Raw genomic sequence first — 25,170 nt, 5'->3', positions numbered from 1 at the left:
AAGCACAACTATGAGGCCTCAGGAAACTTACAATCATGGCAGAAGGCGAAGGGAAGTACCTTCTTTACATGGTGACAGGAGAGAGACAGAGACTGAGAGAGAGAGAGAGAGAGAGAGAGAGAGAGAGAGAGAGAGAGAGAGAAAGGGCAAGGGCTACACACTTTCAAATAACCACATCTTGTGATACATCACTATTATGAGAACAGAAGAGGAGGAACAGGCATCTGTTCCCGTGGTCCAATCACCTCCCACCAGGCTCCTTCTTCAACTTGAGAGATTACAATTCGGCATGACATTTGGGTGGGGACACAGAGCCAAACCATATCGGTAATATCACAAAATACGATTAATAATTTAGAGGAAAAAAAAGTCATGCAACCAGTTTATTTAATACCAAAAATGATTTTGTCTCTCTCTATGTCTGAGTGTATTGGGGGAGAATTTAGGAGCTATGTTGCAACAGATAATCAGAGAAGCAATCATTATAAAGTAGCATTTCAGTAGAGACTTCACAGAGATGAGGAAATAACCTTTGATGACATTTAGGAAAAGAATATTCAAACAGAAAATATATGAGTGGAAGCGCTGCTAATATGGAAGATACATTTTGTTGACAACCCGGTGGACAGAATTGCCATATACAGAACTGAATTAAGAAAGAAGTAATATAATATCTGTTTTTTTGTTTTTTTGAGACGGAGTTTCACTCTTGTTACCCAGGCTGGAGTGCAATGGCGCGGTCTCGGCTCACCGCAACCTCCGCCTCCTGGGTTCAGGCAATTCTCCTGCCTCGGCCTCCTGAGTAGCTGGGATTACAGGCACGCGCCACCATGCCCAGCTAATTTCTTGTATTTTTAGTAGAGACGGGGTTTCACCATGTTGACCCGGATGGTCTCGATCTCTTGACCTCATGATCCACCCACCTCGGCCTCCCAAAGTGCTGGGGTTACAGGCTTGAGCCACCGCGCCCGGCCCTATAATATCTGTTTTTATAGGCATGTAGTACATCAGAAGTTTAACTTTGACCCTCTTAAATTTGAGGTTTCTAATAGGCAACCTATTAATAACTAAGGTACCTTTGTATAAATTTAAGCCTGGAGCTCAGACAAGGACAAAAAATGGCATGGAAATGTAAATTTGGAGTCATCAGAATGAAGCTGGTGCTTAAAGATACGAGATGAGATTTTACTATTTAGAGGACGAATGATCAAATTATTGGAATTGAGGCTGGACCTTCTATCATTTAGAGATCTGGGAGATGAGGAAAAAGATCAGCGAAGGAGGCTACTGCTAAGGCAGTAGAATGGCTTGAACCTGGGAGGCGGAGGTTGCAGTGAGCCAAGATCATGCCACTGCACTCCAGCCTGGGCAACAGTGTGAGACTCCTCCAAAAAAAAAAAAAAAAAAAGAAAACAAAGTAAAAGTAAACATTTTATCTCTGAAAAAACAAAAAACAAAAGACAAACAAACAAAAAAAACGGCATTATTTGTCCACATAGCAAAACCTGTGGGCACTGATAAATGCATACAATAGTGTGTGTGTGTTTGTTTACAATAATGTATGTGCGTGTTAGATTTATTTTTCTGCAAATAAGCCCCTCATCTCAAGCTCCAGGCGGTGATCTTGTCAGTTCTCCTGAGCTAAACACAATCATTGCAGGTCAGTGTGTACCTGGATTCAACTCCAGGGATGAGGCAGGTGCAGATCTGGAGCTGACCTGATGTTTCCACCGGTATAATTCTTCTGTAAGTGCTAGGGGTGAACAACATACTGGTAGCAGTATGTCCTGCTGTATCAGACTCCAGATTGTTTGAATATTGCACTTCAGCTTTTAACCACTTTCTCTACCCACACAATTAGTATCCAGCAATGTCACCTACATAATTAATATTGCATTTGGGCTGGACTCAGTTAGTCCAGCCTGATTCAGCTTATTTCTACTCATTAATCACAAGAGGTGAATGGTCTGTGCTGTCCCAAATTTTGCTTGCTGATGGAAATTAATTAGATTATTCATTTAAAATGCTTTTATACATTTTTAACATCTTCTATATCTTAGTCATGAGTTGTAATCTTGCTTGTGTTTTCTCATTTAACTCTGATAAAATTCCTATATAGTAAATGCTCTTACAGTAGACTCCTTTCATGTTATCCACTCATTATTCGGTTCCCTTTATTCTGGTAAGTACATTTATGCGTCCCTGCTATCAAACTGGCATCAGGCTACCTGCATGTACATTTTAGCAATGGAGTGCGTGCTGTAATTCAGGACTAGTCAATCAGAGTACATTGTTCATGGATGGACAAATGTTCCAAGAAGGCCAATGAGATAACCTTTTGGAAATATTGAAACTGGGAGAAGGAAAATGTTTTGACCTAACCTGATGACGTGAGAGAGGAGCTTTTGGGACCACCTAGCCATTCTCTTTGAGAGCTTGCCTTATGAGAAAAGCCAAAATGGTGGAAAGTGTGCCCGGTTATCTTTTGTTTCTTTTTTTTCTTTTCTTTTTTTATTGCATTTTAGGTTTTGGGGTACATGTGAAGAACATGCAAGATTGTTGCATAGGTACACACATGGCAGTGTGGTTTGCTGTCTTCCGTCCCCTCACCTGTATCTGTCATTTCTCCCCATGCTATCTCTTCCCACCTCCCCACCCCCCGTCCCTCCCCCATTTTCCCCCAACGAACCCCAGTGTGTAGTGCTCCCCTCCCTGTGTCCATGTGTTCTCATTGTTCAACACCCGCCTATGAGTGAGAATATACGGTGTTTGATTTTCTGCTCTTGTGTCAGTTTGCTGAGAATGATGGTTTCCAGGTTCATCCATGTCCCTGCAAAGGACGTGAACTCATCCTTTTTGATGGCTGTGTAATATTCCATGGTGTACATGTACCACATTTTCCCTATCCAGTCTATCATCGATGGGCATTTGGGTTGGTTCCAGGTCTTTGCTATTGTAAACAGTGCTGCAATGAACATTCGTGTGCACGTGTCCTTGTAGTTTCTTTTTTAACTAAAATGTTTGAATAGAATTTGTTGTTTCTTGTAACCAGATGATACTACACTATATATTCACTATTTCCCTATTGTATCTAAGAAAATTACAGCTCAGAGACGCTCAGAAATGTCTTACTTTCCACATTCACTGTGTTTTGTAGGAATGAAGCCACAATTGGGAGTGAAGTAATACTAATGTTTAACCCACGTTTTTTACACAGCAACTACTTGCTCTCTTGTTTCTGATGAAGTACTTTGAAAATTATTTTTAAAAGGTTTTGATTGAGAATGAAAAATGAGGAAGAATAAAACTTACTTTCTAGCCCAAGGTAGTTGCCCATTAAAAAAAAAAAAATACAACGTTTTTCAACCACATTGCCCTCCTATCTGAAATTCCTTCAAATGAAGAAGAGCAAAGCAGAGATAACTGGTTTAATGAGCTTGAAAAGTGCTACCTCTATATACAGAACCATTTCCCCTGGTAGTGGCTGTCATATTTTCATCATGTGCCATATTCCAGTCACTATGAACAGTACTTCACATATCTTCTCAGTGATTCTTTGAAATAACCAGATGCAAAAAAAATTCTATTAATATTAATTAGCACTGTACTTTAAATTAATAAGATAGATCCCCAAAAAGATAACTTTAAAAAAAAAAAAAACCTAGCAAGTATGGACAGTCCGAGATTAAGATGATGCCACTCAAGATTCACCTTGATGTTGATGTGAAAACAACACACTTTCAGGAGAAACCATACTTTGAGTACCCATACAATCCTTCTGCTTTTTGCTTTCATTGCATTAGATAATTCAACACTATATATAAAATAGGCTTTGTGTTAGACAATTTTGCCCAACTGTCAGCTAATGTAAGTGTTCTGAACACATTTAAGGTAGGCTAGGCCAAGTTTTTATGTTTAGTAGGTTAGGCATATTACATGGGTTTTTGACTTATTACGATGAGCTTATTGGAATGTGACCCCAGACTAAATCAAGGAGCATCCATAGTAGGCTGTGAATTTAATTCAGCTCTAAATTTATAATACAGAGTATATACTATAGCTATTCTTATATGGAGTACAATGAACATTTTATCTTCTATTACTTAATTTAAATTACCTAAAACAACCTTAACTCACAGAGTTCATAACAGAAGATTACTTACAGCATACTCCCATATAAAATTATTTTCCCCTTATTCTTTTGGTGAGTTTGCTTTGTTTTTCATTTTCCCGAATTTAATCTTCTTTCCTTATTCTCTTTCGGGCAAGGGGAGAAGAGATATGTCACAGTGACATCGATGTTGTCTCCTCAGGATGCTCAATTCACTCTTTATTTCTGATTTCTAGATGGAGACAAAATTACTTTTCCTGTCATTAATAAGTAGATTATTTATAATCCTATGCAAACCACAATAGAATGCATTAAATATAAAACCTATCTTCCTTGTTCTATTCACACACACACACACACACACACACACACACACTGAAGTATGTAAACAAGTTGTGTCATTTTCATTTTATTAATACACATACTGAAGTGAAGGAGGTAAAGTGATGATCATGATGATGAAACACTAATGAAAATCTACAGCCATAAAACACGAAGTGCTTTAGATTAAATGAGAAAAGTGACCTAACCCAATCTAACTATCAATTACATCTCTTTTCCTTTGCACAATGACACACTGACCCCTTTGATTACCTCTAATGCTTTGCCTCTATCCAATTTCTACCTTACTCCAGTACAAAAGGGGAGGATAAATCCACAGCTAGATTATTTATCAAGGCTCATGTTCAATACTGGCATCTCTTATGGAAAGTTATATAAAAAATAATAGGACAGATTTGGATTTTGCTTCTGATTCAATCATTTAAAAAAAATTATCCTAAGCATCAAGGCCTGCTTCTTAATATGAGAAAGAAGCCTACTGCAACCTTTCTGCAAAAACTAATATTCCCCAAATTTTTACAATGAATGGAATAAAAAGAAGAGAGACACACAGAGACATAAACAGGTTAATTTCATTATTACCAACACAACCTCTGCCATCAACACTACTATCCTGTTTTGCTTAAGATATTTAACGAGATATGTCAGGCATGAATTCATGTTGTTTTTTGTTAAAATTGTATGCATTTTGAGTGCCTAATAAATGTTTGGCAGAAGACTTACATAGTAGAAACTCAGTAAACGTTACTAAATGAAAAGAGAATTCACATTAGGTATAAACATTTTAGAAATTTCTTTCATAACAAGAATATTGAAGATTTACTCATATAGTTTTGAAAAATTTCTATGGTGTTAACAAATGACAGACAGAAGATAATTGCTTCACTTTTTGGAAATCACTTGACCATTTGTTTCTACTTACTTATTTTAGAGGCAGGGCAAAATATGAGACAGAAAAGGTTCAACTCTCTGTCATAAACTAATTTTATCAAAAATGATAATAATGATGATAGTAGCTAAGCACAGGTTGAATATCTCTGATCTGAAATGCTTGAGATCACAAGTGTTTTAATTTCATATTTGTTCAGATTATGGAACATTTTTAGTGAACATTCCTAATCCAAAAATATGAAATCCAAAAATATTAAATCCAAAAATCTCCAATGAGCATTTTTTGGAGTGTCATGTCTGTGCTCAAGAAGTTTTAGATTTTGGAACATTTTGAATTTCAAGTTTTTGAGTCAGGGATGCTCAATTTGTATGCATATTGTAAGAATTCGAAGTGTTTTCCATATGTGATTTATCTTGTTAAATGTTCATAATTATCAATTTCTGAGCTAGATGATTGATTAATTGCTAGGAAGAGATTTAGTGATTTATCCATGGTCATGTAAAAATTGTGGGCATGAGATTTTTTTTTAAAAAATGGAGTCTCCCTCTGTCACCAGGCTGGAGTGCAGTGACATGATCTCAGCTCACTGTAACTTCCAGCTCCCCGGTTCAAGGGATTCTCTTGCCTCAGTCTCCCAAGTAGCTGGGATTACAGGCATGTGCCACCATGCCCAGCTAATTTTTGCATTTGTAGTAAAGGTGAGGTTTGTGGGCATTAGATTTATACCTCATCGTCTAATTTCTGTGTCTTTTGTTTCATGTACCTCACAGATTCTCCTACTTATTGATATGGTGAGAAAAACTCTATCAATAGTCAAATATATAAATAAAATATTATATATAATAAAACACTACACAATAATGGTAACAGATTAACCACTATTATGTCTATATATCACGTGCAATTATCTATTAAATAAAACATTGTACAAAAGAAAGCAGACACAAAGGATGTGTACAATATTCTTTCACTTATGGAATGTTTAATTATAATCTAAGTTATTAGAATTCAGGTTACCTTTGGGCATAAGAGACAATGACAGGAGGGAGTACAACATGGAGCTTTTGGAGAAGTGAGTATGTTCTGACTCTTGAATAAGTTTCTGTCTTTACAGGTGTCTTCTTTTTGTGACATGGCTGCTTATCTGTCCACTTAAGAAGTACGGGATTTTCTGAATGTAGGCTATAATTCAATAAAGTTTTATTAAAATGACAAATGCTAAAAAACAAGATTGATAACAGGCGATTAACTGCCATTTTCAAAACATAACGAAAAGTAGACTATAGGAAAAAAAAACAAATATTCACTGTGCAAATCTTAAGTTTTTAAGCCCTTATAGAAATACATAGTATTTACTTGGAGTAAATATTCTGTTTTCTAAGAAATCCATGTGCTGTTTATTTGAAGAAGGAAAATATTTTATTGTAACAGAGTTACTTTATTAGACTTTTAGTGCTCCCAAATAATAAAAGTCACTGAAAGAAGTAATATTTAATGTAGCAATTATTATTTTTATGTATAACACTAAGAAAAAGCAGAGAAAACACATAATGTATGACATTTGGGTCAAAATAATTAGTCTATTTTAATGTCTTAATTATCTAAATATTGTTTAAAGGAAAATGCTAATTATTAATCTCACTTAAATTCACAATTGTTTTTATTTTTATTTTTCTTACAACATTTAAATCAGAATCTCAAAAAGAAGGTCAATGCCAAGTTATCAGAAGCTGAAGAAGTTTCTAAAGTTTATTCTCTATATATACCTATATAATTCATTATATCTTAACATATGCTTATGTTATACGGTTTTTCCTATCTTGGTCATTTTTGTTAATCTCGAAGTGCTTGGGAATGTCCAAAAGAAAGGAGCAGATTTTGATATGTGCAGATTGATTCACAGATACATGTGTTGAATGGGGGGACTGCTTTGTCTCGAGGAAAATATTATAAAAAATTATACAGTAATTTTACAGCTTAGATAAAATGAACAAATTCCTTAACAAAGAAAAACTTACTAAAAATGACCCCCAAAAGAAAGATAATATTTGAATATATCTCCATAAAATTACAATTTTGAATCTGTTATTAAAAACATGCATCTGAAAAAATTCTGGGCCAGAATGGCTTCACTGGTAAATTACATCAAACATTTCAGGAAGAAAAAAATGCCAAACTTGCAAAAATATTTTAAATAAATAGAATAGATACACCAGTAACACATGCACCATATAAAAGAACACTAGTTTATTTCTGTGAAAGGCAGAATAACCCGCCCCCACCCCACCAAAGATGCTCAGTGGCTAATTCCTGAAACTTCTAAAATCAGACTATGTGACAAAGAAAAATTAAGGTATTAGACAGAGTTAAGCTTGCTAATCACCTAAACTTAAATATTAAATAGGTTATGTTAGATTATCTGCATAGAATAACAATGGTCCTTGCAAGTAGGACAAGGAAGAAGGCAGAGAACAGAGAGATGGCAGAGTGAGAAGGACTCAGTCCAGTGTTCTTGGCCAACGAAGTATGACTTGCATAATTTGAGAGTCAGTATAGGAGTTGGTATTAACTGCGGGTCTTTTAAAAAAACTTTTAAGTTTAAGGGTACATATACAGGTTTATTACATAAGTAAACTTGTGCCATGGGAGTTTGTTTTGCAAATTATGTCATCACCCAGGTATTTAGCTTAGCACCCATTAGTTACTTTTCCTGAGCCTCTCCCTCCTTCCACCATCCACCCTTCTGTAGGCACTGTGGGTCATTTTTAAGCTTAAAACCTTTATTATTGGAAAAATAATAAAATAAGTGATAATCCAATTTTATATCGACGTAAATTCATGCTGTTTTAAACAAATCTGTTACCTTGCCTGGATTTAAACACTGTTAAAATTATGCACATCTTCACTGAATAAATCCAGTTAAAGACATTGGAAAATTACATAAATGTCTGTTGATTTCAGGGAGTATAACTTTAAAATGGTGGTATAAAAAAATGAATGATAGATTTAAGAAGGTAGACAGGGTGGATGGACAAGTAAAATCTTGATTGCATGGAGAAAAATATTGATATATTCTATCTTCACATCCTGTGGAAAGATCATTTGCACTGTGGTTCCAGTGGGAACTCTGGGGCAATTGTTTTAGTTCAGTCATACTCCAGGAGCTTGTTAGGAATGCAGATTCTCAGACTCTTCCCTCTCTTGAGAAGAAGAATGGTATTATAGTCAAGTAAGTTAAAATGACAGGGTTAGAATATATATGTACAGAATCAAAATCATTTTTATTTTATTTTTACTTCTCCCCAAACTCCTAAACAATATGTGCATCCCAATATGCTCTACATTACAGCCTATAAATATTCCTAAAATTTGTCAAATTGATTTTATTTCTGGGAGTTTATTTTTGGCTAAATTAATACAAATGGAGGGAAGACAAAAATAAGAAGTAACACATCACTGTAATACATAGATATTAAAAAGAATGAATTTTTAACACATAGAAGGTCAAATAAATGAGGGACATTCCCACCATGGATTAGAAATTATCTAACATATTATTACTATAAAATTTATAATAATGAAAATAGAGGTTATGATATAAAAATGAATAACAAAAAGGCATATATGTATTAGGATCACAATCAATCAAATGAACATTAAAAACTAAGCATATTTCAAAGGAACATTTCAAGAGTTTACTAAAAGCAGAGTTTATTCCTTTGCCAGTGGAACTGTGAGTCATTTAAAAATTTTGTTCAGTTGATAAATTTTTTCTAATATCTTTAGCCAGATATGCTAATTTTAAAATTAAATTAATTGGTAATAGTATTTTTTTAATATGAAGACACCAAAGCGTAAAATTGGGATTCCTTTTGCTGAATATGAATAAACATACATGCAATAAAATAGGGCAGGAGAAAAAATTCTAAGTTGTCCTAAATTCTATTACTGAAAATAGGACAATGAAACAAGAATTCTGACTTGCCCTAAATTCCCTCTGTTTTTGCTAAGTCAGCATTAGTAAGAGAGAAGGTGGCATTTTTGACATATAGTTCTGATTGTCACTCAGAGCTCAGTTACTGCCCACCAATGTGTAATTGAAGTTAACTCTTGGAGAGTCATTTTATCCTCTAGAACTGTAAATATGTAAAGAATTCTCTGTGAATACAGTAGAGAAAAGTGTGTGGAAGGGGAGGGATCAAGGGAGTTATTTAAAAATGTCTACAGCAATCTGTGATCCAGCTTCATCTTGGGTAGCAGAATGAAAGTAAGAAATGACTCTGTGTTCCAATTCTCTTACAAAAGGTATTGATTTCTAGACCTCTTTGATCAAAATCAATCTAGGCTCTCCCTGTTAATTTTGAATAGGCCAGATGGTAATTTAAATACAATGGAAATACGTGTGCCTAATATTTTTAACAAATTTTATCATACCACATTCATGAATTAAAATATTTGATATCAAATAAGATCAATTTATAGAATCATGACAAACACACTTACTTTGTTTAGCCTAAATAATGTATCTCAATTCTACATAATTTAAAATGGAGTTTTACACAAGATATCTTTCAAAGTTTATTACAGATAATTGAAAAACTTTGAAACACCAAACCAGCAACCCTAAGAGGCTCATTATTATAAATATACTACTATTCTGACTACTATCTCTAAGCAAAATCATAGTTAATTTAAAAAATGACAATAACAATACGAAATCAACATTCCCAATATTTTTACCATGTGCTTGTTTGCTTCTGAAGGAATCAATCATTCACCAAACATTACGAAGACAACTTTAAACTGCTATTCCTGTTTCTACTCTCACTCTCTACTCTTGGAAAGCCTTCAGTCAGGAAGGCCACTGACTTTGGGCACTGAGACATTTCCCCCACCCCATCCCCCCAAAAGGTAAGCAAGTTTTATTAAAACCTTCTACTCTTTATCCTTTGAAGTAATTATTTCCACTTTCTAAAATAGTATCAGATAAAATCTCTTACTATTCAGTTGTCACAAGTATTTCATATATATAGTTTTAAAACTTCAGCATTCTCAGATGCTGAAGAGGATGTGGAGAAATAGGTATGACTTTACACTGTTGGTAGGAGTGTAAATTAGTTCAACCATTGTGGAAAACAGTGTGGCAATTCCTTGAGGATTTAGAACCAGAAATACTATTTGATCCAGCAATCCCATTACTGGGTATATATCCAAAGGATTACAAATTATTCTGCTATAAAGATACATACACAACATATGTTTACTGCAACACTGTTCACAATGGCAAAGACTTGGAACCAACCCAAATGCCCATCAACAATAGACTGGATAAAGAAAATGTGGCACATATACACCATGGATTACTATGCAGCCATAAAAAGGATGAGTTCATGTCTTTTGCAGGGAGATGGATGAAACTGGAAACCATCATTCTCAGCAAACTACCACAGGAACAGAAACCCAAACACCATATGTTCTCACTCATAAGTGGAAATTGAACAATGAGAACATGTGGACACAGAGAGGGGACCATCACACACTGGGGCCTATTAGGGGTTGGGGGTAGGGGACAGATAGCATTAAGAGAAATACCTAATGTAGATGACAGGTTGATGGGTGTAGCAAACCACCATGGCAGGTGTATACCTATGTAACAAACATGCAGATTCTGCACGTGTATCTCAGAGCTTAAAGTTTAATAATAATAATAACTCACAAAAGTTTTAGCATTCTCAGGTAAAAGAAAGTAACATAATATGAACCATAAACTTTTATTTCTTTTCATATGATTGATATAAAGTCATTGATTCCTAGAAAGGATTATTATAATTATTTTGTTTCTCTGCAGTATCGATTTATTGTATTAAAGAAAGAATGTGTTAAGTCCTTCAACCAAAGTAGAAACAGACTCAACCATCTGTAATATTCCTGAAAGAAGATGATTAATAGATATTTCTTGTACTGGAATGTGAAATCCAAGGTGGGAGGGATACTTCATCATCATTCTATATTCACATAAAACAGCGTTTGAACATTACTAGGTTCTTAATAAACTTAATATGTGGATGGTTTGGTGTTCTTGTTGAAGTTGTTCCTTGCAATGTGGAGTATAAAGTAAGCAAAATAAGTGATAAGGATGAAAAAGTTATTCTTTTTATTAAACTAATATCTCCTCATACTGTCTAATAATTGCTTTTATTTCTGAGCATTAAAGCAAACCGTAAGTTGGCATCAATCATTCAGACAACAGCGAAAACTGCCTTCAGGTTATATCAGTCAGTATTTGTGAAGAGTTATCAGAAAATCAGTGACAGAATTAGTAGAGGTGGTGGTAGAGATTGATTACTATTGAAGGAAAGAGGGGCAGGAAGATTATTTTAAGAAGGAAGTTAATGGCTGGATAAAGATTGTTGAAGCAATATGCAATCTCAAAAGTATATATGAAGAGTTGTATGAAGAAAATTAAAAGAAATGCATCTATAATGCAAAAGGAAAACACTAGAGTGAAGGGCAGAGCAAAGGGCAAATCACACATTTTCTTTGGAAAATTATTGAGAGGTTAGGTAAGAAAAACTTTCATTTCCTTGTAGCAAATTTTTAATCTATAAATTCCAAATGTGCCAGTCATTTATCTGAACAACTTTTTATGCTAAGTTGCATTTGACATAACCCAACAAATGACGGGTTAAGACTTAAAATGGTGTTATTGTGTATTTGTAGAATGTGCAAACTTTGGTCCAAGATGCCTAAGCTATTTGAAGGTAAAATTACCTAAAGATTTTTCTTTAATTATTTTAATCAAAATCAACATTTACCTAAAAGATACAGTACCCCGGACATGTTTGGATTATTGTCCACTCTTTGAAAGATTATTTTAAATGAAAAACAAGACACTTCTCCTCAGTAGCCCCATATTTGTTTGATTTGATTTGAAGGGTTCTCTTTCATGGGTTCTTGCTGAGACTTTTTCATCGCAGAGCTGTGGGGCTTTGCCCTTAGCCATATAGTTACTTGCCCATCTTCACTTAATGGCACTCATAAAAATCGCTGAATCAGAGCGAATGGTCTGTGTTTCTCCAACTGCCCTAGTACTTACAGCTCTTGTTAGGGGCTCATTAGTTGCTATTGGGAACATTCGCTAAGGATCTGTAGCTTGGGTATTGAGCAAAAGCTTCTCCAAGGAGTTTTGTTTCTCTTTGTTTTTGCATTTTAAACAGTGTTGAGAAATGCTTCAGATATGATCTTGCCTTTGAAATAAAATTCTCTCGAGTTGTTTTAATATCTCTCACTGTGCAGCTTTCGGAAACTTTCAGACCCTGTATCTTTAAATGTCCTTTGTTCATCTTTGCAAGCATTATCCTTGCAATATTGAAAGTAAGATGGATCTGCTACTTTTGTAATAAAAACGAACCTACCAGACTTATTCATTAAGGTCAATATATTAAGTACACAGAGGACATAAGTACTTCTCACCGAGTTCCTTTTCACATATCAGCTGGGAACTTGATACTCATTTGAGTTGTGATTCATTAGCCATAGGGGTCTGTCACTTGCCAAGATCACAGACTCTTATAGCCAGAAGGAACTGTAAGAGGGTTAGAAATTTACATATTAGTACTCAGATGAGAAGCATAAATGCATCTTCTTGACTTTATATAACTGACCTATTTTGCTTTCTTGAGCAAGCATCCTGCTGTGTTACTAGGTATGGAAAAAAGATATTTTTAACATGTTAATTAAAAGCATTGTAGTTACTTTTGATTGTAAAATATGCTTTTCAAGTAACTCACCTTTTTATAGGTAAATGCTAAAATATTCAGTTTTCATCTTCTTAGTGCTCTTTCTGAAGGTAGTGTTTGGGTGTGCAGAGGCTGATGAGCTTCAGTGGTTTTTACAAAGGCATGTGTGGGCATGATGGAAATTAACCTGGAGTACAAATAGATAAAAACTGGCTTTGTGGTCCAGCATGGTTGGGCCAGACCCCAGCAATGCTTGTTGTACTGCTGTAATTATTAATAGTGATCTTGTTACTCAAAAAATGGTAAGGTTTAGACAATACAATGAATGGTCAGTCTAAACAGATGAGGATGCCAGAAGCTAGTAATGGTGACCACCGTCCATGGCAGAGCAGTTACTTTGTGTTTGATCTGATGGTCTGAAATCTAGTACATATATTATTTCATTTGGTTTGTTTATTCATCCAGCCAATATCTGAGCACTTTTCATGTGCCAGACACTCTCATAGGTCCCAGGAGATTTGTCATTAAACAAAACAGAAAAATCTCTGCTGTTGGGAAGCCTACATATTAGTGTTATTGATTTGTGGTCCACATTTTGAGAAACATGAAACAATTTAACATATTTTATAGATGATAATAAAAGCCCTCCAAAGTAGAATAACTTGTCCGAAGTCAAGTAACGGGTTGATGGCAATTCATAATTAGAATCCCAGTGAAACACAGTATTTTCTTGACACTTTCACAAGACTTGTGACGGGTGCACTGTTTACTCAGCCCACCCTGCTCAACCCTTCTTGGGGGATAGCGTGCCAGTGAACAAGTATGGGAACCAGCCAGCTGCTTCACTACTGTCAGGAGCAACTCTGCTCACTTGGGTCTGCTGCTCTCCACCCTATGTAGAAGGGAGTGTGTAGGTGAGTGAGTTCAGGAACTGGCCACTTTAGTGCCAGCAGGATCGAATTCCATGTAGGCCCCATAGCAGCCTCCAGGTGGGGGTGCCTATGACCCCAAGGTCCCAGAGGGCATGTTACAATGCTCTCTTAGCTTCACCAACCACAGACAGCAGTGTGTTATCAGCTCAATAGACCCTTTGCCTCATTGCATGGAGTGGCTGCCCTTTACCAGAGAGGGCAAAGGGTCAGTGTGACAGCCTTTTTGGGTACCTGCAGTTGACACATCCCAAATTCTTGTCTGGTGCCCCAGAGGAGTGAAGTCATACAGATGAACTGAAGGATGTTGAATGTGAAGAATTTTATTGAATGATGAAAGCAGTGCTCATGGAGAGGGGAGCTGGAAAGGGGAAGAGAAGGGTAGTTCACTCTCCCTTGAAGTCATGCCACCTCTTTGCCTCATCCAGCCGCCGTCTCTGAAGTCCAGGTGCCTCTCTCTGACATCTGGCTGCTTCTTCCTTATGTCCAGCCACTTCTCCCCTCTGCCAATTGAGCCTGGGGTCTTTATAGGCACAGGCTGGGGGCAGGGTGAGCCACAGGTAGTTTTGGAAAAGACAACATTTGATTGGTAAAAAACATTATTCAAATAGAACCAACTGGTAAAGAGCAGGCACACAGGGATAGAAGTTCTTACTTTGGATGATGGGTTTCAGGCTTTTTAGCACAAAGGTGGGGTTTTCTCAGGGACCCAACCCTATCTACCTAGAATTTCTGTCTCCTACCTCTATCATTGAATCACCAGTTTCCCAGAAAAAAATGGCTTAATATTCCATAATGGATTGACAGACTACCTTCTATGGGAAAAATCAGCCCACTGCCTGTTTTTATGAATAAAGTTTTGTTGGAACATAGCCAAGCCATTCATTTCTGTATTATCTACAGCTGCTTTCACCCCACAAAGGCAGAGAAAGGCACAGTTGAATAGTTGAATCAGGTAGCAAATGGCATGCAAAGTCTAAAATATTTACTGTAGAGTCCTTTGTAGAAAATGTTTGCTAATTCTTGTTCTGAAATATAGGCACCTCTGTTCCTGGCAATCTTATTTAAGTAGGTGAAACCTGACAACATAGGCTTTTAAGCACAGTCATTGACCATCTGTGTGGTCTTGAGCAAGTCAATTAACCTCTCTGAGATTTAATTCCCTCATCCATAAAATGGTGATGACAATTAGTGCATTGTTAGTAGTGAGGATTAAATTAAGAAATGTATGTATATAGCTGGTAAAAGAAGAGAAGGTAATTATTAACATTTCTAGCTGGATGGCTGCTCCATGAGCTGTCATCTGTAGAAGGTGAAGGCATGGGGTAAAATTTTTTCCTTTGTTTTTTGTGCCTTAAGAACCAACAGCTTCCTGGGAGTTTTTGCACATTATTTAATGTGAGGATTATATACAGTACTCAGGAGTGAGCAAGGAGTCTGGGCTGTAGTGGCCTCTCAGCTCAGCAAGAGACACTTTTGCTTATAAATTTGTAGATCACTACTATGAGACTTCGAAGCTGTGAGGTTGACTTAATGAAATGAGAGGAATGAGGAGCAATTACATTTCCATTAGGGGGACAACAATGCCCTTGATCAGGCTGCTGGAACGAAAGCATCCTCCTTCCTCTCAGGTATAATCGTAGAAACACAGCCCTGATTGATTCATTAAACATGGGTTTATTTTTGCCTCTGAAATCAGCTGTCTTTCAAGGTTACTCCATGATCACAAAGGACTACATTCCAATTTATAGTGGAATTGTTAAGCTGTGAAAGTATCTTGAGAGACTGGTTCTTAGTACCCATGAAATATAAACCAATCCTAAACAGCATTTGGAAATTCTGTGAGAGTCCCTTTGCCATTTGTAATACTGGAATTGAAAGAATCAAGACCATAGATTGCTACAATTTTGTCCAACTTCATCTAACTTATCAAATTAGTTAATACCTGTCCAACCCTTACTACATACTAATGTTTGTGCTAAGGGCTTTATAAACATTATCCTAATAAAAATTCATGGGCATCTTATGATGTAGGCACTATATTACACTTATTATATAGATCATGAAATAGATCTATAGAGTCTCAAAGATTAACGAGTTTGTTGTAGATTGCACAGCACTGAACTATAGAGGTGGAACTGAAGTACACACCAGGTATTCCTAAGTACGGAAAACATCCTCTGTCAGTACTTACACCTTGTTTCTAGGTTTGTACTTATGCCTGTTGAGGGCTCCTCTGTGAAAACTTCACTGACCACACTCAGATTTTGCTTCATGGCTAGCATATTTCTACCTACATCCAAAGATCTAGTGCCGTTATGCCTAGTAAGTGGATATTTACTGGTATATTTCTACCTACATTCAAAAGTCTACTGCTGTTATGCCACACACTTAAAGTAAGTGGACACGCCTCCACTTAAGATGACCAACAAAAATAAAAATTCTCCATCAAGGTTATTTCAAGTTTCCTCTTTTCCTTCTTTCTGCTCATTGTCTCTTGGGTTAATATAGTATAATTTTGGTACAAAACTGTTATTGGCATAAATTTTCTATTGTTTACTCAGGCTCTTACTAGGATATGAATCAGTCAATGTTTAGTGTGTATTATTCATGTTTTTGGCATGTGGCAAAATGTTATACATGCAATATCTCATTTAGTCTTCACAATAATTCTGAATTAGATATTATCATATATATTTCAATGCAAAGAAGTGAACTTAGAGATATAAAATAATTTGGTCAAATCTATACCACTCCTAAAAGTAAAGCTATTATTCACACCAAAATTCGTTAATTTCAAGGTTTGTATTATTTTAACATGTTTTCATAATTTACCTTGAGGGTCTATTTTTTGTCAGTTAAGGATATTCAGTCTTATTCTAAAATACTGAGTTCTGAAAAATACTGCTAATCACTTATTTCTAAGAGAAGGCTCATTCTTTGTCGTTCTGAATTTTCTGTCTGCCTTCATTCTTAGGCTGCTGCAATCTTTGGCTAATCTTCTTCCCTGTCTCTATACATCACTCTGTCCAGGTATGGTGAACTGTAGCCTTTTTATTTAGCTTCTCTTTGATGCTGGAAATACTAACTTGCAATGTAAGTCTTCATTTAAAATGCCTCCTTTAGAATCAAAGGATTCCTTTGATTCTGTGAATCACTACTTACTGTCCATTCTAGCTGCTATAATGCAATATGTTTTTGTTGTTGGTTTAAGTTTCCTTGTGTTAAGTAATTGATTCATTCTTTAAGCAAATTCTCACCAGAGTAGAGAAGCTTTGAAAAATGCTTAAACTTAGTTGTCTGCTGGTGGCAAGCCAAAGATTGTTTTATATTGAAGAAAAATAAGAGATAGAGAAAGCTCAGAAATAGCAGAGCTGGTGTAATATCCTTGTTAAAGACATAGAAATTGAGATCAACGAGATCTGGGTTTGGATTCCAATTTTCCTACTTAGGGAAAATATGGTCTTGGGGAATTATTTAACATTATTAAGTCCTATTTCTAGTATTTGAAAATAGGTCATGTGCATTCTTTTTTTTTTTTTTTTTTTTTTTTTTTTTTAGAAGGAGTCTCACTCTGTTGCCCAGGCTGGAGTACAGTGGTGCCGTCTAGGCTCACCACAACTTCTGCCTCGTGGGTTCAAGTGATTCTCCTGCTTCAGCCTCCTGAATAGCTGAGATTACAAGTGTGTGCCACCATGCCCAGCTAATTTTTGTATGTTTAATAGACACAGGGTTTCACCATGTTGGCCATCCTCGTTTCTAACTCCTGACTTCAGGTAATCTGTCCGCCTCAGCCTACAAAAGTGCTGGGATTACAGGTGTGAGCCACCACACCTGGCCCTCATCTGCATATTTCACGGAGTTGCTTGTTTAGTCTGTACTTGTTGAGTGCCTACTACGTGTTGATGTTCTTGTGAAGATTGAATGGGATGGTTGGCATAATGAATTACCTAAGCCAACACAAACCTTAAATGCCAACCACCAGTCTTCCTAGGGATGGGGAATTTCATTCAAATTTCTTTTATTAGTTATAATTGTTTTAAATGCACCTCTCTGAGTAAGAATTCTCTTAGCACTATTAGCAGTAAGGTAGGTTGGGGACACAAGGAAGTTCTCTGAGATCACAATACCTGGTCTGATAAAACCTTAGCTTGAAAATTGTAAAAGTTGAATGTCACAACATAGAATATATTCATCACAGCTGGTTAAAGATGTAACAAATTGCCTTAATTATGGGTTAGAATGCAAACCATCAGAAACTGCTAGAAAAAATGGAAGTATATGGTCACAAAATGAGGAGTGCAATCAACTGAGAATTTGTGAAATGTTCCATGAGAGAAACAGGCTGCTAATAGAGATGTGGAAAATATATTTTAAACTCTCACTATGATTTTCATGCAAAATGATGCCATGATACTGGCATTGCCTTAGGGAGAACTGATCTCTGCTCACGTAATCCTCCTAAGGCAATCTTTAGGGAAGATGATTTTCAAAACTTAACAACTAACTGCTGTGTTCAATGCACTTTCAGGCAAGTCACCTTTCAGAAAACGCATGTTTTGAATGGTGTTGATTTCAAGTAGTCCTTGATTTTCTCTTTACTTTCTCCATGTAATTCTAACTATCAAGAGCAAGAGGGGCTCTTCAACAGCATTGAGTTCAAAGCTTTTATTTGGCACACAGAAAACAGAGACACAAGTATGTTAAGTGACACACAGCTTGTCCAGAAGGAAGATCTAAAAGGTTGAAAATATGTATAGAAAATAGTAGCTACTGTTTCATAAACAGCTATTATGTTGCAGGCACAGGGCTAGGAGGTCAATTCATTATCTCATTTAGTTAACACAATTAGACTATGAGTAGATATTGGTGTTTTTATTTAAGAGGGGAGAAGTAAAGCTTGGAAAATTGAAGTGACTTTTCCAAGTAACAATTGATTTACTTGTAATCTAAACACAGATATTTGATCTCCAAACTCATCCTGTTTCATTTCTACAAATTACCTTTCTACTGATGTTTACTTTAAAAAATCTCAGGTCATAAGTAGGATAGTCTTGAAAAAGATTCATATAAAAATCTACTAAGAACAAATATTTTTATATCTTTTTTCCTCGTTATTACCTAGATATTTTGCTATAGACTTGTGGTTTAGAGGTAACAACTGTCAAAAGAAGTCAGAGTCTTTTAGCTGACATGAATATTTTATTGAGAACACACTATTCGAGAACAGAGAGACTCCAAAATAGGAAATGGCAAGAAGCTCATCTCCTGAAGGTTATAAAGTTTACAAAACGGAAAAAAAAAAATCATACATCTTGATTCTTATTGGTTATTTTACAGTATCTTTCCTTTTAGGATGATCAGAGCAGGTTATGTAGATAACAGATAATTGTCTGCAATGTGCTTACAAGGAAAATAAAGTAATGCTTACAAGGAAATAAACATCAAGCTTCACTTCTGGCATTTCCGGAATCAGTCTTTATAAGTGGGCCATTGGCTAAGAAGCAAGGCTTTCCCTCGATTTTTATTTTTATTTAATGTAACTTTATATCTCAAGGAAAACACTCTTCAGGATTTTTTTGTTTATCTCATTCAGAAAAAAGCACTTGAGTGTGTTAAGAATGCTTAACCCTTTATGAACCTGATTGATGATTTCTGGAAATACAATGTACTATACCTTAATAAGTTACTGGAAGTTTGATTCAGTTGCTCAGAGCATTAGAAAAAAAAAAAGTTGTTCTGTTCCATATTTATTCAGCCATGATTAATCTACTGTTGAATAATAATTTTTAATTTCCATTTCTTGAATATATTTATTAATTTACCTCCTGCCAATATATGGCTCTAGTTGCCACTATTTAGAATTTATTCCTGTTCTTCCTAAGTATCATTTGCATAATGGAATGACAAGGTCCATTCACTGGCATTTGGTTGTGGGGTGTTGGACAGAGTGACTGTGTTGTAATTAGTGGCATCTGGCCTCTGGTTTCATTAGCATGCAAATGGAGCTACTAGAGACCATGAGAGCCTGACAATTTCACAACAGTCCCTACAATGTATATCTGGTTTGATAAGCATATTAGTGGGATGACTTCTTATGAAAGAATAAAATCTGTGGGTCTGAATGAGTTTGACTGCCAATCTTTGCATCCTAGAATCTTAAGGAATTCTCTGTCAAAGAAGAAAACAGGTCTGCAGTACATCAATCTCAATCATTTCTTTCCATTTTTTAGGCTATTAAAAATGTAATCTAAGCTCTTATTTCTGCCTATCCTGTCTCCATTCACCAGTCAAATCCTTACTCATCTCCTTGTCTTCTTTACTTTCCTTAAATAAATGATTTGTTTTTCAGCTCTATAAAATACACTTTTGTTGTTTTTCTCATGGCATTACCTTAGGCAGAAGATAACAAGGCTCTGAATTTCCTGTTTCACTGTATCCAGACTCTTCACTATGGTCTTCATGCTTCTGTTACAATCACTGATAATGATAGGAAGTGATTGCAGACATATCTTAATGGATATTTGGTATGTATCAAGGATAGTTTTACCCTCATTTAACCATTTAACCTTCTCAGTAATTCAATGAATTGGAACTACTTAAAGCTTTATTTAAAAGAGAAAATAAAAATAAAAAAGAAAGAACAATAAAATTAAGCTCAGAACAGTTCTGTACTTTTTTTGAGGCCACCCAGTTCACATTATAGCCAGGATTTGAGTTCAAACCTCTATGACTGTAGAACCCCATTTATTCTTGTAGAGACTTTTCTCTTCCACCTCCCACAACAGATACAAATTCAGTCTAAAGAGCAATTTGATGCCCTGACGTTTCTCTAAACAAGAGAATTTTATTCTTACAGAAATGTTCTGAGACTCACGATTTGTAAAATTTATCACAGTAACAACTCTAGAGGTTTTACATATTCTGATTTTTAACTAGATGTGCATTTGGTTTTTGTACTTTAGCGCAATTTTATTACTTATCATGTCATGGATTGACAACAATCTTTTTCAGAGGGTGAAATGCAGAATCTCAGTTTTCTGGGATACTTATTGGTGTTATATGACAATGGTGTTTCTTGATTTATTAATTGCAAGAAAATTTGGGTTAGTTTCGTTAGAATGTTTTCTCTACAAGAGAATTTCTAAAAGCCTTCTAACATGTTAATGTGAATATGCCTTACTTCAAGGGAGGCTGAGAACGTATCTCTTATTTGCCTTTATTGTGTCAAGTTCTATTTGGCTTCACCGCCGACCTGAGGTCTAACACGGGCGGTCAGGCCTTCCCCCAGTGCGTGTTCGACCACTGGCAGATCCTGCCCGGAGACCCCTTCGACAACACCAGCCGCCCCAGCCAGGTGGTGGCGGAGACCCGAAAGCGCAAGGGCCTGAAGGAAGGCATCCCAGCCCTGGACAACTTCCTGGACAAATTGTAGGCGGCACCTCCTGCAGCGTCTGCCACCCTGGGGACTCACGGCACCTACAGCACCACATCCTTACATTGTCAGACAACACCTGGAGACTGTCCCAACACAGCGACACTCCCCTGAGAAGTTTCTGGGGCCCGCTGCGTGCCATTGCTCAAGCTCAATACTTGATGCCGTTTCTTTCGATATTTATTTCCAGAGTCCAGAGGCAGCAGACACGCCCTCTTTGCAGGGACTGACTGGGCCTGTGGGGGAGGGGGAGGTGGGATGGGACACCCAACACTTTCCATTTCTTCAGAGGGAAACTCAGATGTCCAAACAAATTTAACAAACGCATTAAGAGGTTTATGTGGGTAATTGGCCCGTTGTGGCTTTTGCCCCAGAAAGGGGTAAGGAACAACCGGATAGATAATTTCTAGCACACAGGAAGTCCTGTGTGGCGTCACCATGAGCATCTCCAGCTTGTACTAGTGCCATTGGAATAATAAATTTGATATGGTGGTGACTCCAAAAAAAAAAAAAAAATATATATATATATATATATATATATATATATAATAAAAAAAATAGAGTATTCCTTACTCTATTTCTAGTAAATCTGCATGACCTTGGACAATAATTTAAAATGTAGCCCTATATTTTTCAAAGGTCTCTGAGATCTCTTCTTCTAGAATCATAAATAATATTTATGCTTTGATCCATAGCAAGTCCCTGAAATATGGGAGAGTGAAACATGTCTCAAATTGTCACTGTAAAAAATGAAAGGAGATAATTAATGCAAAGTACATAGTGCTCAGTGTAGAGCAAATGCTCACTAAAGAGTGCCTAATTTAAATATGAATCAATTTTTAGAACTTAATATTTTGTTCTTTTCCTTATTTACTACAACTAATTTTGAAAAACTACAATTTGAGTGACAGGAAAAAACTCACTACCATCATCATTAATAATCATCAGTAATCAGCAGTGAATTAATAGCAGTGGCCTTTCTCTGTTGCTATCAATTACACACATTATTAATGGATTGACAAAAATCTGCCAAGGCGTGGGTTGTTAACAGGAATTGACACCTCAGTTATTGCCAGTGTCAGAAATTAATCTTGGAGAGTGCAACCATGCCCCATTAAAATGCATGTTGTAGTGGTTTACGACGTGGAATAGAAGACCTTTGCTGTAAAGTGATTTGGGATGCAGGCTTGAGGGAACAATGCAGGTACATATCTCAGAGAAGAAATGTGGGAACGGCCCACATGATAGTTCAGACACATACCAAGATCTATTCTATAAAGATTCTGGATCGATAATGTGAACCTCTGTCCAGTTGTTAAATAAAACCTAGAACAACCTGGATATTGCAGCAATTAAAACACAATTTCCTTTTAAATTATTAAATCTTAGAAAAAAAGGAAACCAAACATTTATTTACTTAATTCTCTGAGTAATGTTACAGGGAAATTGAAGATGAAGAAATTGAGATTCAATATTTAAATTGCTCGTTAAGCTGCATTTGGTAAATGAAAGAGCTAAAAGTTTAACACACTTTCAGAAGTACAGGCATTTTTCAGAGTATCGCATTGTCTCCTTAGAGCTTTTAAGGTATGAGAGAAATACATGGTGAAGGTGGCTAGGCAGAGGAGATAGTAAAGGGACTTCTGAAATAGTGCATGGGAAAGAGCTTGACTGCAGCTTTTCTTATTTGTTCCCTAGGTGCTTAGCACAAGGCTGGCTTTGCCATATACAGTGAGATGCCAACTCCATTTCCTACCTTGGGAGGTCAATGATATTGGCTCTATGTTTACATTATGTATCTAGTCTGCTATTCTGGCATGCTAAATGTGATTACAAGCAGCATTAATGAGGAGTTTGCCTGTGGTGACTCTTCTTACCAGCTGTGGCTGGGTTCTTGTTCTATTCTGAATCTCTAATGCTATCAGATAGGATCCTACTGGTACTGGATCTTATCCTGAGTTTCACACCGCGTTGAGTTCATTGATGTACATGGTGAGATACACCCTTCACCTGTGAAGACTTGGGAATATCCCCAAGATTATAACTACTCATAGCCTTCCTTAACACCTTAAAGAATTTTTAAATCACCAGTAAGTGATACAATAACATAAAGAAGTAGTGTCCATGGGATACTTACCTTACTTTGAAAAGAAAAAAGAAACCCCAAATAATTATCCTATACACACATGTGCAAGACCTTAGGAACACTCCATCCCCTCATCTTGTTTGAGGAGGCTCATATACACTACATTCCCAAATGTGTCAGATACCATCTTAGAATCTTGTATCTAGCCTAACTTCAGCATCTCCTTGAGTATTATTATTGAATCTTTGCATGTCCTTTGCTTGTAATTTGTGCAGTTTTTTTCAACAAAATGTGTAGAATATTGGTTTTTGGTTATTTTCCACCATTATGAGTATAAAAATCCTATGTGGGACACTAATATGATGTACTGTGTCAGAAATGGTGGCTATATATGCATTACCTCTTTGATTCTTTATTCTTCCATTGAGGTAAAAATATACATATAAAATTTACCATCTTTATAAATTTAAGTATACAGTTCAGTAGTAAAAAGATACATTTATATATATTTTTCCCCTTCACCTTCCCTTTCCTATTATTGTTCCCACCCTCTGGTAACCACCATTTCACTCTCTGTCTTCATGAAATTAAACTTTTTAGCTCCCACATATGAGTAAGAACATGTGACATTTATCTCTCTGTGCTTGGCTTACTTCCCATAATATAATGACCTTCAGTTGCATTCATGTTGACATCAATGACAGAATTTTGTTCTTTTTAATGGCTTAATACTATTCAATTTTATATATATACAACATTTTCTTTATTCATTCACCTGTTGAAGAGTACTTTGGTTGATTATCTATCTTGGCTAGTGTGAATAGTGCTGTAATCAACATGGGAGTGTAGATGTCTCTTTAACACATTGATTTTATTTTTTTGGTTTTTGGATATATACTCAGTTATGGAATTTCTGCATATTATGGTAATTCTATATTTAGTTTATTGAGAAAACTCCGTACTGTTCTCCATCGTGGCTGTACTAATTGACATTCCCACCCACAGTGTGTGTATAAGGCTTCTTTTCTCCATATTATTTGCCTTTTCGATATAAGCTATTTAAAACAGGGTGAGATGATATCTCATTGTGCTTTGGATTTTCATTTCCCTGTTGATTAGTGATGTTGAACATTTATTTATGTAACTGTTGGCCATTTGCAAGACTTCTTCTTTGTTTTTGAGAAATGTCTGTTCAGAAATTTTGCGCATTTTTAGTTGAGTTGTTTGAGCTTCTTATATATGCTGAGAATTTTCTGTCAGGAGAATAATTTTCATGTATTTTCTCCCTTCTGCGTGTTGTCTCTTCACTTTGCTGATTGTTTTCTTTGCTTTGCAGAAGCATTTTAGCTTGATGTAATGTCATTTGTGTATTTTTCTTTTGGATGACTGCTTTTGAGGTCTTACATGAAAATATTTTCCCAGACCATTATCCTAGAAATTATCACCAAACTTTTATTCTAGTAGTTTGATAGTTTCAGGTTTCAGATTTAAGTCTTTAAGCCATTTTGATTTGATGTTTGTGTATGGTAAGAGATAGGAATCTACTTTTATTCTTCATAGAGTTTAGTTTTCCCACAACCACTTATTGAAAAGACTGTTCGTCCTCCATTGTATATTCTTAAAAATTTTATCAAAG

Source organism: Saimiri boliviensis, chromosome 1 (assembly GCF_048565385.1).
Source record: "Saimiri boliviensis isolate mSaiBol1 chromosome 1, mSaiBol1.pri, whole genome shotgun sequence".
NCBI classification, from domain to species: Eukaryota; Metazoa; Chordata; class Mammalia; order Primates; family Cebidae; genus Saimiri; species Saimiri boliviensis.
This window is presented reverse-complemented; position numbering follows the sequence as displayed.